A 16,348-nucleotide genomic window follows, 5' to 3' on the forward strand; every position below is an offset into this window, starting at 1 on the left:
TAACGCTCACAGGACAAATACACACTTTGCATGTGCTTTATTGTTGGTGATTGTATCGTCGTCCATGTATTGTATCTCTGTTAGGTGATCCCCATTGTTGCCATCTATATCCGTTGCCAGATCTGGACCGTCCGATTTATTGTCGTCTGCTGCGTCAGAAGGCAAAGTATTTCCGGTGAAAGAACCTATGTGTAGTAGGGAGACGCCCATTATACCTAAAGTGTTTCCAAGCTCCTTCCTTGTTCCGGGTCGTTTTCGGCTATGCCGCTCGTCGGTTGTCAAGGTAAAATCGCCTGCTGATATTTCTCTATCTATCTCCAAAAGATGGCGCCTTCCTTCGATATGTTTTACATGTTCTGCAACCCTTTGACAATGCAATTTCATTTTTATTCTTTCTCCGTCCATTTTCAAAAGAGTTTCCTTCTTAAGATACTTCCCAATGCTTTCATCCTGAATGTAACTCAAATGTCTCTCTCCCCTATAACGCTTTATCCGCACTAGAAGCGTGCAAAACACTCCAAATATCGAGTACACGAGCACTGTAGCGACGATAAAGTGCATCGCGCCATGTCCGTCGTAGCTGTCCTTTTCCGTTTTCGGTTCCACGGTCGTCTGTGACGAGTCGTATAATAACCTGATCAGCGTTCCGTTAAGAACGGTATCGTTGCTCAATAATTGGTACAGAGGCATTGTAAATGTTTTTCTTGCAGATACCCCCTTCGACTGTGTAATTGCAAAACAAGTACTTAGTAATAAACTATAGGATCTTAACATCTTCCAATATTGTTAGTACATTTTATACAAAAATTATTCATACCAATATCGCACGGTTACTTCAGCGTTTGGAGTAAATTCCTCGTGTAAAGATATCACATATGAATCCGGTACACTTAGATATCACATATGAATCCGGTACACTTAGATATCACATATGAATCCGGTACACTTAGATATCACATATGAATCCGGTACACTTTCATGGCTAATAAACCCTCGATTAGGAATGTTTCGTTGCATTGTTCTACTGCCAATATTACGCTACATAACTTGTTTAATAAACAGAATGGCGATCACGAAAAGTCCAAAGACACAGCTGATTAATCTTTCAGTAGCAAGATCCAATTCTTATTGAAATACATAAAGTATTCAATTATGGTGGCCTTTTTAGTGAAGGATAATCCTGTTCGCACAAATCCGTTTATCCCATTCTCTTTGATGTTAAAACCACTATTAAATCCATGTGTGAACGGTCAGCACAGTTTGTTTAAATCCATGTGTGAACGGTCAGCACAGTTTATCCCATTCTCTTTGATGTTAAAACCACTATTAAATCCATTTGTGAACGGTCAGCACAGTTTGTTTATTTCTCCGCTATTCAAGACTCTACATATTTTAACTTAATCCTCCAATTTTTTGAACGGTTTTTCTATAAATACATTCCTGAACTTCATCGCTTATAACATTTACTTTAAAGGGGCCTTTTCACGTTTCGGTAAACTGACAAATTAAAAAAAAATGTTTCAGATTCGCAAATTTTCGTTACAGTTAAGATATTTGTGAGGAAACAGTAATACAGAACATTTACCATGCTCTTAAATATCCACTATATGCATCTTTTGACGATTTAAAAACATGAAATTTATAAAGCATTGCAACGCGAAACGATTGAATAATTTGGAGATTTTTGTTGTTGTCGTTATATTTTGTGATACTAAGAAAATTGCCTATATATAATATAACATTCATTACGCATTATGTGAGCGTGGATGGCTTAATGGTAAAGGCGATAGACTTTTACTCCAGGGGTCAGTGGTTCGAGTCCAGTTGTGGGTTACTTTTTTCTTTCTTTAAATGTATTTTTTTTTACTGGAGCTTTTTAGAAACAATGTTTAAATTTATCAATGTATAGCATTTAATGACAAACTTCAATACATGCCAAAATCTGTGAAAAGGCCCCTTTAAAATACCAGTTAGTTGTACGACTATTTAATTCATATTATCTATTCAAACGCTACAAAGTCCATTCTGAAGACGCTTGAATGGTTGTATGGTAGAATGACGGGGGTTTAATGAGACACAATCATTTACATAAATGCAAATCGCGAAGAGTCCGAATTGAAATGCAAACCCCTCGTTTTAAAGGTGGCGAGATTCATTGAACACGATGAATATTGAAAGCCAATACGAATACAATATCCTTTGTACTCTGTTAAATAAGTAACTGTTAGCAATGTTGGTGGGGAATATTACTTTATAACGAAAAGACGTGTTTTAATTTACATTGGACCATTATAATTGCAGTGACGGGCTTCGACAGTAAATAATGAAACGTTTTAGTTTTGGTTAGGTTTGAATAAATAGCATCCCTGATTTCCGTTAAAATGCAAGACGATACAAAGAATTCGCGTATTTTATCCGTTTATCCTTGACGGAGTTATTGTCCTATTGTCTTTTTCTAATTTTTAAAATCAATTCATTCTCTACAAAAGTACACTGTCGCGGATCATCCATATCGTTAACTGATCTTCTCGTTCGGGGAAAGGTGGGGGTGTTTTTTTATGTTAGTGAAGGTGAGTTAGAGACCATTCAATAATTGCTTCCCTTAGAAATGCTACAATTTGACTTAAATTTGACGGACGACATGGCTGCGACTCGTTTAAAATCTTGTTGATCTGCTAAGCCGTGACTTTGGCTTTCTGTTTTTGGCCTATTTCTGTCCTATGTTTCTGTCCTATATTTCTGTCCTATATTTCTGTCCTATATTTCTGTCCTATATTTATATCCTATATTTCTGTCCTATATTTCTGTCCTATATTTCTGTCCTATATTTCTGTCCTATATTTCCCAATATTCACGACATGATTTGGGCCATGCTCTGTAAATAGGGGGTTTAACGCATGTGTGAAAAGTGTCGTCCCAGATTAGCCTGTGAAGTCCGCACAGGCTAATCGGAAACGAAACTTTACGTCTTAACTTAATTTTGCTAAAAAGAGACTCTCATACAAGCGGAAAGTGTCGTCATAAATTAGTCTGTGCTGATTGCACAGGCTAATCTGGGACGACACTTAACGCTCATACATAAAACCCGCTTTTCACAGAGCATGGCTCATATGTACATATTGCAGAAGCTCCGTGCATACTTACACTTCTGAGTGGCATATGGGCAGCAGTTCGCGTTCATATAGATATATATAGATCGATATTCATATAGATTTCCAAGTGACGTCATGATTTCATATATTATATCATATATACACGTCTGAACATTTATTCCCTTTAATACAATATGCCCTTGTTATGAAAGTGTGTCATTTAGCTCTTCAAATTATTTACCACTGTTTAAATTAAAAAAATCGTGTACCTGACAAAACTATAGAAAGTAAACAATTGAATGAATTAGTGCGTCATTTTTTTGTGTTAAAACTTTGTTTTTGTCAATGTTTATTTTACTTACAATCGATATGCATAATTTTAGTTGGGTTAAATTAATTGGTTATTTGTTACGAGACTGTGCACTTTTGTCTATTGGTAAATTAAGATATGTGTCGTTATACTGGAAAGATTAACATAGTATGCATGATTGAAAGAAGCAATTAATCTAAAAATATATGGAATGCCTTTTTTTCGGAGTCTGGTCTAAATAATAAGACTCAATGGAATAAGTGAAAACAAAAGAATTATGTAACGCCTAATAAAAATATTACAACATTTAACAATAAATGATGAAATATATGTATACCTGTATCATGGGTATTAAAGAAAGTGAAGGTGAGTTAGAGACCATTCAAGAATTGCTTCCCTAAGAAATGCTAAAATTTGACTTAAATTTAACGGACGACATGGCTGCGACTCGTTTAAAATCTTGTTGATCTGCTAAGACATGACTTTGGCTTTCTGTTTTTGGCATATTTCTTTCCTATATTTCTGTCCTATATTTCTGTCCTATATTTCAATCCTGTATGTATTTCCTATATTTATGTCCTATATTTCTGTCCTATATTTCTGTCCTATATTTCTATCCTATATTTATATCATATATTTCTGTCCTATATTTCTGTCCTATATTTCTGTCCTATATTTCTGTCCTATATTTCTGTCCTATATTTCTATCCTATATTTCCCAATATTCACGACATGATTTGGGCCATGCTCTGTAAATTGGGGGTTTAACGCATGTGTGAAAAGTGTCGTTCCAGATTAGCCTGTGAAGTCCGCACATGCTTATCGGGAACGAAACTTTACGTCTTAACTTAATTTTGCTAAAAAGAGACTCTCATACAAGCGGAAAGTGTCGTCATAAATTAGTCTGTGCTGATTGCACAGGCTAATCTGGGACGACACTTAACGCTCATACATAAAACCTGCTTTTCACAGAGCATGGCTCATATGTACATATTGCAGAAGCTCCGTGCATACTAAGACTTCTGAGTGGCATATGGGCAGCAGTTCGCGTTCATATAGATATATATAGATCGATATTCATATAGATTTCCAAGTGACGTCATGATTTCATATATTATATCATATATACACGTCTGAAAATTTATTCCTTTTAATACAATATGCCCTTGTTATGAAAATATGTCATTTAGCTCTTCAAATTATTTACCACTGTTTAAATTAAAAAAATCGTGTACCTGACAAAACTATAGAAAGTAAAAAATTGAATGAATTAGTGCGTCATTTTTTGTGTTAAAACTTTGTTTTTGTCAATGTTTATTTTACTTACAATCGATATGCATAATTTTAGTTGGGTTAAATTAATTGGTTATTTGTTACGAGACTGTGCACTTTTGTCTATTGGTAAATTAAGATATGTGTCGTTTTACTGGAAAGATTAACATAGCATGCATGATTGAAAGAAGCAATTAATCTAAAAATATATGGAATGCCTTTTTTCGGAGTCTGGTCTAAATAATAAGACTCAATGGAATAAGTGAAAACAAAAGAATTATGTAACGCCTAAAAAAAATATTACAACATTTAACAATAAATGATGAAATATATGTATACCTGTATCATGGGTATTAAAGAAAGTGAAGGTGAGTTAGAGACCATTCAAGAATTGCTTCCCTAAGAAATGCTAAAATTTGACTTAAATTTAACGGACGACATGGCTGCGACTCGTTTAAAATCTTGTTGATCTGCTAAGCCATGACTTTGGCTTTCTGTTTTTGGCATATTTCTGTCCTATATTTCTGTCCTATATTTCTGTTCTATATTTCAACCAATTATGTCTGTCCTATATTTCGGCCCTATATTTCTATCCTATATTTCTATCCTATATTTCTATCCTATATTTCTGTCCTATATGTCTGTCCTATATTTCTGTCCTATATTTCCCAATATTCACGACATGATTTGGGCCATGCTCTGTAAATAGGGGGTTTAACGCATGTGTGAAAAGTGTCGTCCCAGATTAGCCTGTGAAGTCCGCACAGGCTAATCGGGAACGAAACTTTACGTCTTAACTTAATTTTGCTAAAAAGAGACTCTCATACAAGCGGAAAGTGTCGTCATGAATTAGTCTGTGCTGATTGCACAGGCTAATCTGGGACGACACTTAACGCTCATACATAAAACCCGCTTTTCACAGAGCATGGCTCATATGTACATATTGCAGAAGCTCCGTGCATACTAACACTTCTGAGTGGCATATGGGCAGCAGTTCGCGTTCATATAGATTTATATAGATCGATATTCATATAGATTTCCAAGTGACGTCATGATTTCATATATTATATCATATATACACGTCTGAAAATTTATTCCCTTTAATACAATATGCCCTTGTTATGAAAGTGTGTCATTTTGCTCTTCAAATTATTTACGACTGTTTAAATTAAAAAAATCGTGTACCTGACAAAACTATAGAAAGTAAACAATTGAATGAATCAGTGCGTCATTTTTTTGTGTTAAAACTTTGTTTTTGTCAATGTTTATTTTACTGACAATCGATATGTATAATTTTAGTTGGGTTAAATTAATTGGTTATTTGTTACGAGACTGTGCACTTTTGTCTATTGGTAAATTAAGATATGTGTCGTTATACTGGAAAGATTAACTTAGCATGCATGATTGAAAGAAGCAATTAATCTAAAATTATATGGAATGCCTTTTTTTCGGAGTCTGGTCTAAATAATAAGACTCAATGGAATAAGTGAAAACAAAAGAATTATGTAACGCCCAGTAAAAATATTACAACATTTAACAATAAATGATGAAATATATGTATACCTGTATCATGGGTATTAAAGAAAGTGAATCGTTTTTAGCAAATGAACGAACTCATCAATATTGTTATATATCTGCTATATCCGCAATAATTGACCAGTCGCCAAATTATCGATCGCTCCGCCCACATAGTCACGTGGTCTAGTGATTAGAAAACTCCGACAAGCAGATCGCAATTATAGCGGATTACGTGAGGGAAATTCTATATTTGTAATGATGTATAATGCTCTTTTCTATAATATAAATTATTAAAGCCGCACACTAAACTAAACTGCTTTGTAAAACGTTAATACAATCATAACAACTTTAGAGAGAAATGGCGTTATCAAATTAAATGAGTTAACGGCAGACTGACTATCAGAAACGTTTCTTATACATATTATATAGGGAGTTGATGAAAAATCCGTTGTAAAAATGAGCATTTATTTCATATTGATTTTGAACTTGTATTCAACCGTCTGACAGTAAACCCGGTGGCTATTCATAAATAATTTTGAAAATATTTTTATTAAATGGAAATGACATATCCATATCATGATGGGTTTTTTGTTTATTAAAAATGTTTAGATCTTTGTTTTATTGTGTTATTTTTAAAAAGACACCGATTTTTTTTTTAGATATAAATTAAATTTTGATTGTAACCATAATTTAATACAGGCCTAATTTCGTGGTTTCATTAACAGATAGTCTAATATGCATTTTATTTCATTTATTTTTAATGCGAACCTGTTACATTTCACTATCAAAAAATGAAGTGTTGGTATTACGGTGCTGTTCACGAACATTCGAATTGAATACATTTAGCATATTATGCATTTGCTTACTTATAACAAGATGGCCCTTATATGTTAATTGCAATTTTCACATTTCTCCCCGTATCAATATATGTTGTATAAGAAATGTTGTTGTTGTATTATAAGCCGTACATTTTACACTTGAAGTCGCTTTAAGCTGGCTAAGCCGCGTTGAAATCACCTTTTTGTTGTTTTTACTTTAGTTAAAACAATATTAAAGTAAACAATTTATAATGATTTCCCTTGTTTATGCTCCACAGAAAATAAATATATAATTGGAAATCATTTAAGTAATTAAAAAGTTTTCTTTTCTTGTGTACAGTACCTTACAATGCCTTAATGTTCCTTCATTCTGAGATCCACGCAACATACTGTTATTTATTAATCATCGACAATTACGCTGAGATTAATAAGCACGTGTGGCAATTATTACGTTGCCCAAACTGCTTAATAATATTGTGCATCAAACGGTATAACACGTTTTATAGAACACACACCTGGTGTGGTTAAACTATTTATTGTGTTTGTTTTCTCATTACTCGTTCATATGTTCAAGAAATAAAGATAAAATAATAACCTTTTATAAAGTATGTATAGCACCTACAATTTTGAATAATGATCGAACAGTAATGATCATGCATTTGATATAAAATCTGTGTAAACTCTTAAAAATTACGTCCATTCCATATGTACAACACGCTTTGTTTGTCGGACAAAATGGCGGCCAGATAAGCGTTGCTGAGGGGTGTGTGAAAAATCGATATCTGATTGGCTGATCGACAAAATGTGGGCGGAGTTGGCGACTGGTCAATTGATATAACCCCTGTTGCGTGTTATCGACTCAATCGTTAATTGATTTGAGTAAAAGAGGACTTTAAATAAAATATTGGTACATAAAAGTATATATTTGGTTCTTATTAATTGAAAAGCAGAAAGGAGTAAGGAATTTAAGCAATATGTGTACTCTTCAACTGGAGGTAAAAATGTTCGTAAACAAAAGTTTATTAGAAATCGGAGGGCTCGAATTTCGGATGGCTCGAACTGTTGTTGCCGGTCCCGACGAGTACGAGCCATCGGGTTTCGACTGTAATTGTTATTTGATGAACTGTAAGATTAAAAAAAATAAATTATTTTTTGTATAGTTTCATGGCGCTCTTATTACGAATGTGTATCAATTTCATGAATCACACCGTCATTCAAGTAACTGCATGGTGTGGCGTAAGTGATAAATAATATGATAATAGGTGCTACCTAATTTACGGGCAAAAGCTTATTTGATAACCACGTATCGTAATAAATATTTGGACATTATTGTGTACAAAACATTATAATTGTTTCAATTATAAAGTAAATCAGCCAAAATAAATCATATGTTTTGCTTGATGAAAAAAAAGCATCTGCCAAGCTTTAACATTTAATATCTCATAACCGTGTGCTTTTTTAGCCTCTGGAATTTAAAGCTGGTTCGGTGGCTGCGGCGTAGTAGATATGGTGTCCGCTTAGTGACTTGGGGGTCTCGGCATTGATCCCTTTAGTGGAAGTGTTCTTTAGATAACCCTTAAGATGCCAAGTACTGATCCTACCCAGGAAACATGTTATTCCATCTCATGTCTCAAGTCAAAGTAAGCTGTTGATTCAATCATAAAGTGATTTAACATAATCAAAATAATGTAATGTGTCAGATCAATTTTGATTGACAGGATTATCAATGTATAATAATGTGAACTGTAGGATATCTTACTTATTTTTTTTTTTTGCAATTGAAATATTTCATTAATACCGGTATCTCCCAAGGTTACAGTTTTTTTGGCAAACTATTGTCGCATAGTTTAAATAAGGTTTCCACTAAAAACGAGCCATTTTGTAGTAATTCAAAAATCACAGTCTAAACTGCATACACTAAGTTTGTAGCTGTATGGTAAATATTTGAATTCAAACAAACATAAGGTTATATCATCCATATATTTTTTTTAATTTATACATTCTTTTAACACAAACAACACACACATATATTTCAGTAATCATATGAGCTTATTGCCCCCCTCCAAAGGTGAAGGGATATAGTTTTGGCATTGTCCGTCCTTCCGGCACTTTTGTGTCCGGAGCCATATCTTGGAAGTGCTTTGGGGGATTTCATTGAAACTTGGTATGAGTATATATATATATACGGATAAGAGGATGATGCACACCAAATGACATTGTACACCATCTGTTTATAATGGAGTTATGGCACTTTGTATACATTCTGTGTAAATGCAGCATGTGGGGATATATGTCACGTCTGTGACAAAGCTCTAGTTTGGCGGGGGATATCTATTCAACGAATTTGCTTGTTTATATGTCAGTCTGTCTAGGCTTAGAAGAAGCATGTTAATTATGTTAGTATATTCAGTCCATATATAAAACTTATATGGTAATGCATTGCGATACAATATAAATAGTGAACACTTCACATCATTTATTTGCAAATAAAAGACTAGTAACACAATCAGTAATGCTTAAACACTGTCATCAACTTACAAGAATATTTATGTATTATGTAGTTACAAAGTGATGTTATCTTTTGAAAAACTGTTGAATGAATTCCTTATGTATCACAATCCATTCAATGCATTATGAAAAACAAGAATAATACAGAATAGTATGCAGTTTATTCAAAACAATATATTATACATACAATTTTATAAATAAACAATGCTGGTTTTTTACTAGTGTATAAAATATTTATCATGGGACAACAACAATAAACAGCCAATTTATTTATTTATGATGCTAGTTGCTACTGTTTATTATTACACTGTCTTACTAAATGATCACAACGTCTACGTATGGAGTTCTTTTACCAACTTGTGGTAATTTGTTTTATTTCAAGTTTAACATTTAGTTGCAGACACTGGTCGACATATAGGCTAAATTTGCATCCGAACAATCGCTTTTCTTCAACATGTTAATTGCCTTTAAATCGTTAATTTAACAACCCATTGACAATGTTTGCTCATACGTCTTTTTAATGTGACAGCTGATTTTTGTTTACAGAGAGACAGATATAGACTCTACAAAGCACAGGTACTTGAAAAAAAAATTTGGTCCTTACATATATAATAAGAGTAAAGGTATCCAACGATGATTTCACAGGTGTATCGAATAACACAATTCAACAGCATAAACGATCAAACAATGCACACATATGTCGTTGTGGTTGCCAGCAGAAAGGGTCCATCTATGATAAAACACTTTTTATTTGACGAAAATCGTCCAAGTATGTCCAAAACAGCCAAACGTTTCACAAATAGCACCCCAAAATGAAAGTGTGTTGGTTTGTATTGTGCTGTATTGTGCTGTTTTGTACTGTTTGGGCAATCGGTCACTTGCCTTAAATAAAGGACCAACTAATTGTTTTTAATGAAAATTCAATACTGCTCCAGCAGCTGGAGTTTCACTTCTTTATATTGATAGCCTATAAGGTAATGTCTCTTTGTATTTCAGAAAAATGATACAAATTAACGGTCAACGCCCGCTTCGCGGGCTTTTGCCCGTATTATTAACTGGTGTTCACAATTGTAACGGTCAGGATTGCAGAAGCTGTGATAACCCAGCGCAATAACCCCTCCATAACCAGATACAAATAAACGTGAACAATAAATCAATTTATTTACAACATTAAAATAAACTATTTATGGCCAGTTACAATTCCGATGACATAGTCCAACTGTAGATGATAAAGTCGAACGGTAGATGTAGTGGTGGAGTAATATTGAGTGTCACGACCTGAACTTATGTCCAGCCGTCAATGACCAGCACCGGTCGTATCGTTCTGCGAAGTAGCAAACCTCGAGCTGTATCAAACCCGAAAGTAGAGTGCAGATAACCCAAGCTTCATGAAGCCCGGAAGTAGACTGTAGATACCGAGCTTAATGAAGCCCGTAAGTAGACTGTAGATACCAGAGCTGTATGAAGCCCGGAAGTAGACTGTAGATACCCGGAAGTAGTGTCGAGTAGACTATGCCCGGAGGTAGAACGTTGTCAATCGCCGAGCAGACTATGCCCGGAAGTAGAACGTACTGATGACGTATTACGTGACCGGCCGTATACCGGTGCGAACGGTTTCCCGTATTGCCGCCTTATAACGAGGTGTCGTAGGTACTGTCAACGAGTATGACGCCCTGTAGACTTGCGGATGCTCATGTAACAATGGCGTAACGCTAGCGGTGCGTTGACGACCTGACGTCTATCATGCCATACGACTTACCACATTGAAACGGCTAAAATCGCAACCCGCTAAAACCAGGTGGCATCGCAACCCGCTAAAACCATGTGGCATCGCAACCCGCTAAAACCATGTGGCATCGAAACCCGCTAAAACCACGAGGCATCGCAACCCGCTTAAACCATGTGGCATCGCAACCCGCTAAAACCATGTGGCATCGCAACCCGCTAAAACCATGTGGCATCGCAACACGTTAAAACCATGTGGCATCGCAACCCGCTAAAACCATGTGGCATCGAAACCCGCTAAAATAATGTATCATCGTAATCCGCTCAAACAATGTGGCATCGTAACGCGTTAAACCCATGTGGCATCGTTACCCGCTAAAACCATGTGGTATCGCAACCCGCTTAAACCATGTGGCATCGCAACCCGCTAAAACCATGTGGCATCGCAACCCGCTTCAACCATGTGGCATCGCAACCCGCTAAAAGCATGTGGCATCGCAACCCGCTAAAACCATGTGTTATCGTAATCCGCTAAAACAATGTGGCATTGTAACGCGCTAAACCCATGTGGCATCGTTACCCGCTAAAACCATGTGGCATCGTAACGGGCTAAAACCATTTGGCATCACAACCCGCTAAAACCATGTGCCATCGCAACCTGCTAAACCCATGTGGCATCGCAACCCGCTAAAACCATGTGGCATCGTTACCCGCTAAAACCATGTGGCATCGCAACCCGCTAAATCCATGTGGCATCGCAACCCGCTAAAACCATGTTGCATCGCAACCTGCTTAAACCATGTGGCATCGGAACCCGCTAAAACCATGTGGCATCGCATCGCGTGCGTGTGTGCGTGCGTGCGTGCGTGCGTGCGTGCGTGCGTGCGTGCGTGCGTGCGTGCGTGCGTGTGTGTGTGTGTGTGTGTGTGTGTGTGTGTGTGTGTGTGTGTGTGTGTGTGTGTGTGTGTGTGTGTGCGTGTATTTTTATCGTAGACAAAGTTGACAAGTAAAGAATGCCTGTGCCGACGTGTTAAAAGCATTTAAATTAAAAATGTCTTTGTGCTTTCCTTATCATATACGCGTTTTGTGTCTCGCGTTTGAGTATTTGTCTTCTACTACTAATATCACGCGTCGGCTAAAGTACGGGATACCGTTTGCCCAGAATAATACATTTACGAAGAGCATTCTTCTGCCATCAAAGCTGTCTGGCGGTTTTTTTTTACAAAATGTCCATCTATTACACTGATGACAAGTGACTGTACGACGAGCTGGCTTACTTTTGTTTACGACATGATTTTTGTCTGTTCCCGTATACATTTATGTTTTTAAAGTAAGCTGTTCATTAATATGCGCATTTCTTTGTGTATCTTGTTTGTTCTGTCCGCGTTGAAGGCATCATTAAAAAAGCATGTTATAATTAAATAATATTAATATTCAAAGTATCGAAACATTTGACTGATGCGTTTATGACGTAATCATATTCATGAAAATTGAAACGAATTGACAGGCCAATATGCCACACGAATGATCGGACATTAACAAACCACTTCCTCTCTAAATACATTACTTTGGTATCTAAACCAGCATCTTGATGATGCTACATTTGATTTTAATTCATCAATTGACATGGAATGAATTGATATATAACTGCTTGCACGCCGATCATCTTTGATTTCCATTAACGACGTTTTCACAGACTCGGACAAGCATTTATCTAAATAAACTTTTTTCGTTACCTTTTTATTATTTTTGTTCATATAAATGCATTTTCAAATTGTGTTCATGTACGAAACGACAAGGTTTTGTTGATAAAAAAATGTTACTAGTTTTGTACAGTTGCAGTTTTGTGGTTAAATCAATTTAAATGAGTCAATTATATACGTTGGTGAATATATTACATTTAATTTGTCAAAATGTAAAAATACATCAGAGAAAACTTCACATATTGAATTGTTGAACAAACACAAAATGTAGTATTCTAACTTAATTGTGTGTTGTGTGTCCGTTTTGCATGTACAGACTTACATTATCAGAATAAGTTCAATTCGATAGTAGGAAGATACTCGATTAAAAGGACATTATAACGTTAATAAAGAAGACTTATTTTGCCTGTTAAAGCACGTTTTCAATAACGTTTTGCGGCGTCAAGCAGGTGGTTTCCGGTAGTTTGCCTTGACCAATGTTGCTGACACAATGGAAATAGCAAGCTTGCTTTTTTTAACTAGCCAAAGCAATTGTATGGTATATTCATTCGGTTTAATAGGAATAAACATCCTTATGTACTATTTAACAAGGGGACTCAGAAGATCCATCAACGCTGACCGGAGAATCTTTGACTCAGTGGTGTACTACTAGAGACGCCTGGCTACTTGTAACGACAGAGGCATAATTTGAACACATCCTGCCATATTAATTAATTAACACAAATTTCAAAACACCACATTGGAGTGGCAAAATTTGATCCCAGGTGCATAATAAAAACAAACTTAAGGGGGATGAAGTTCAAACCCTAGTGACTTAATTTGAACAAACTCACTTGCTGATGCTACGTACTAAATATTGAAGCTATGGGCTTTGTTGTGGCAGAGAAGGCGTTAACATTATTTAGAGATATGCCCATATTTAAAAGTGTCACCCCTGAAGAGTTGACGGATTTAATCTCTATGGGCATGAGTTAATGATGTTGTGTTAAGGGCCTCTTATTGAGTCTACACACTGCATATGAAAACCTTGTGGCTTGCGGTTCAAACAAGAATAATTTTTAAAAGGTTTTTCTTATACAAGTCAATTGTAATTGGTAAACCCTGGGGAGAGGTCAATATCGATCGCAGGTGCGTAAGTCCAACACATATTTATAATGTCTTTAGATGATGCTCCTTTTAACATATGAAAGCCATGCGTTTTGCAGTTTCAGACAAACTATTCTTTTAAAGGTTTTCTCTATAAAATTTATGACCTTGAATGTTAGGCCATCAATATAACCCCAAAGCGGACCTAATGTGGACCACAGGGACATGAAATGAACAAAATTGGCAGAGGCCAAATAAACGATGTTGCTTAATTAATACCAAACCTCTGGGCATTTCGGTTTCATGGATTAAACTAAAAATGATTTTACTATATACATGTATGAAAAAGAATTTACTCCATGGGCGGCGCCAACTATGACCTCTGGGGAATGATTCGAACAAATTTGGTACACAGGTGGTTAGCGTGTGGCTATGATATTAATTAGTGAAAACATCATTTTGAATGATAAATAATCATATTATAACGAAAAATTAACTTTTCTGAAAAAAAATTATTTCACTATCAAATATATATATAACAAGGTATGCAACTCAAAATCACCCCAAAACGGGGTGCATCGCTTTGAACAGCCATATCTTCATAAATTTTGCAGCGGTTTTCACGATCTCGGTCTTATTCAACGCAGAAATGAATTTCCTTTCTGGAAATGTATATGTCTTGCAATATTTTTACAAATGCTGGGTCAACTTTTAAGAAATAACACGATACACAACACGCATGACCCAGTTGACAGTGATCATGCTGTCTTTAAGACTGAAATCTTCACGGAGTAAAGGGCAACTTCCCTACAAAGTTCATGTAGTTCGATACCATAATTCAATAAAACGTATGAAAAAACATTATAACCGTTCTTGTCGTTACATTCTGCATCAAGACTAACTGTCCAGCGCCGTTTGAAACCTTTGTTTACATACATTTCAACTAACTGACATTTTAAACATACGAGTGATTTCATTGGTCCAATGCGGAGGTGTGTCTTTACAACTGGAGATTTCATTCATAAAGAATACATGATCACTGTCAACTGGGTCATGCGTGTTGTGTATCGTGTTATTTCTTAAAAGTTGACCCAGCATTTGTAAAAATATTGCAAGACATATACATTTCCAGAAAGGAAATTCATTTCTGCGTTGAATAAGACCAAGATCGTGAAAATCGCTGCACAATTGATGAAGATATGGCTGTTCAAAGCGATGCACCCCGTTTTGGGGTGATTTTGAGTTGCATACCTTGTTATATATATATTTTATAGTGAATTTTTTTTTTCAGAAAAGTTAATTTTTCGTTATAATATGATTATTTATCATTCAAAATGATGTTTTCACTAATTAATATCATAGCCACACGCTAACCACCTGTGATTTGGTAGAGGACCAAAATACGCTGTTACATTCCAAATGTTTAAATTCAAGAAAATGCGATTTTACAAAAGATTTCTAAAATGTTATCTATAAAACTCTATTTTATCACGTAACAAAATTAATCAATACACAGAAGCCATTTTAACAATTTTTATAGAGGACCGTCAAATAAACATCCCTGTGAAATTCTGTAACAGCGTAATCCCTCATCTTGTGTACCACATGCTATCCGTTTTGTTCTTTTTGTTTGACATTGCACGAACTCCACTCCGTCACTGTAATAGCATGAGAGCAAATTGTCACCACTTATTGAGAATTGTTGTTCAGAACTTCTCTGAGCATCAGCACAATAATCGTCCGTCTGTAAAGTTATTAACGGCAACAACCGCAGGTTGGCGGTCTTTATTGTTGCTCTTAACCCATTTATGCCTTGTGGACTCTCCCATCCTTCTAAATTGGATCAATTTTTTCCAAAATTAGGGATGCCTAGTATATTTATTTTTATATTTAGAATATTTCTAACAGAAATTCCTTTAAACAAACAGCGCAGACACTGGCTCTGGGTTTACGCTGTTTGCCAAGGCCCTTTTTTAGACGCTAGGCATAAATGGGTTAATATGGGTCTCGCTTGGCTTAAACTTTGCTTTATGCATGTGTCACCCCTGATTAGTGCAGTCCGAAAATGCTGATCCGAAACGCCTTTTTACGCACATGCATTTAGCCCCGCTTTCACAGAGCGAGACTAGATTATGTCACGCTCACAGGATAAATACACACTTTGCATGTGCTTCATTGTTGGTGATTGTATTGTCGTCTATGTATTGTATCTCTGTTAGGAGATCCCCATTGCTGCCATCTATATCCGCGCTTAAGGAATTAGTTCCCTGGTCTCCAATAATTGTTTTAAGGGCGATATTTTCTGCCAGATCCGGA

The sequence above is a fragment of the Dreissena polymorpha genome, chromosome 8 (genome assembly GCF_020536995.1).
Source record: "Dreissena polymorpha isolate Duluth1 chromosome 8, UMN_Dpol_1.0, whole genome shotgun sequence".
Lineage (NCBI taxonomy): Eukaryota > Metazoa > Mollusca > Bivalvia > Myida > Dreissenidae > Dreissena > Dreissena polymorpha.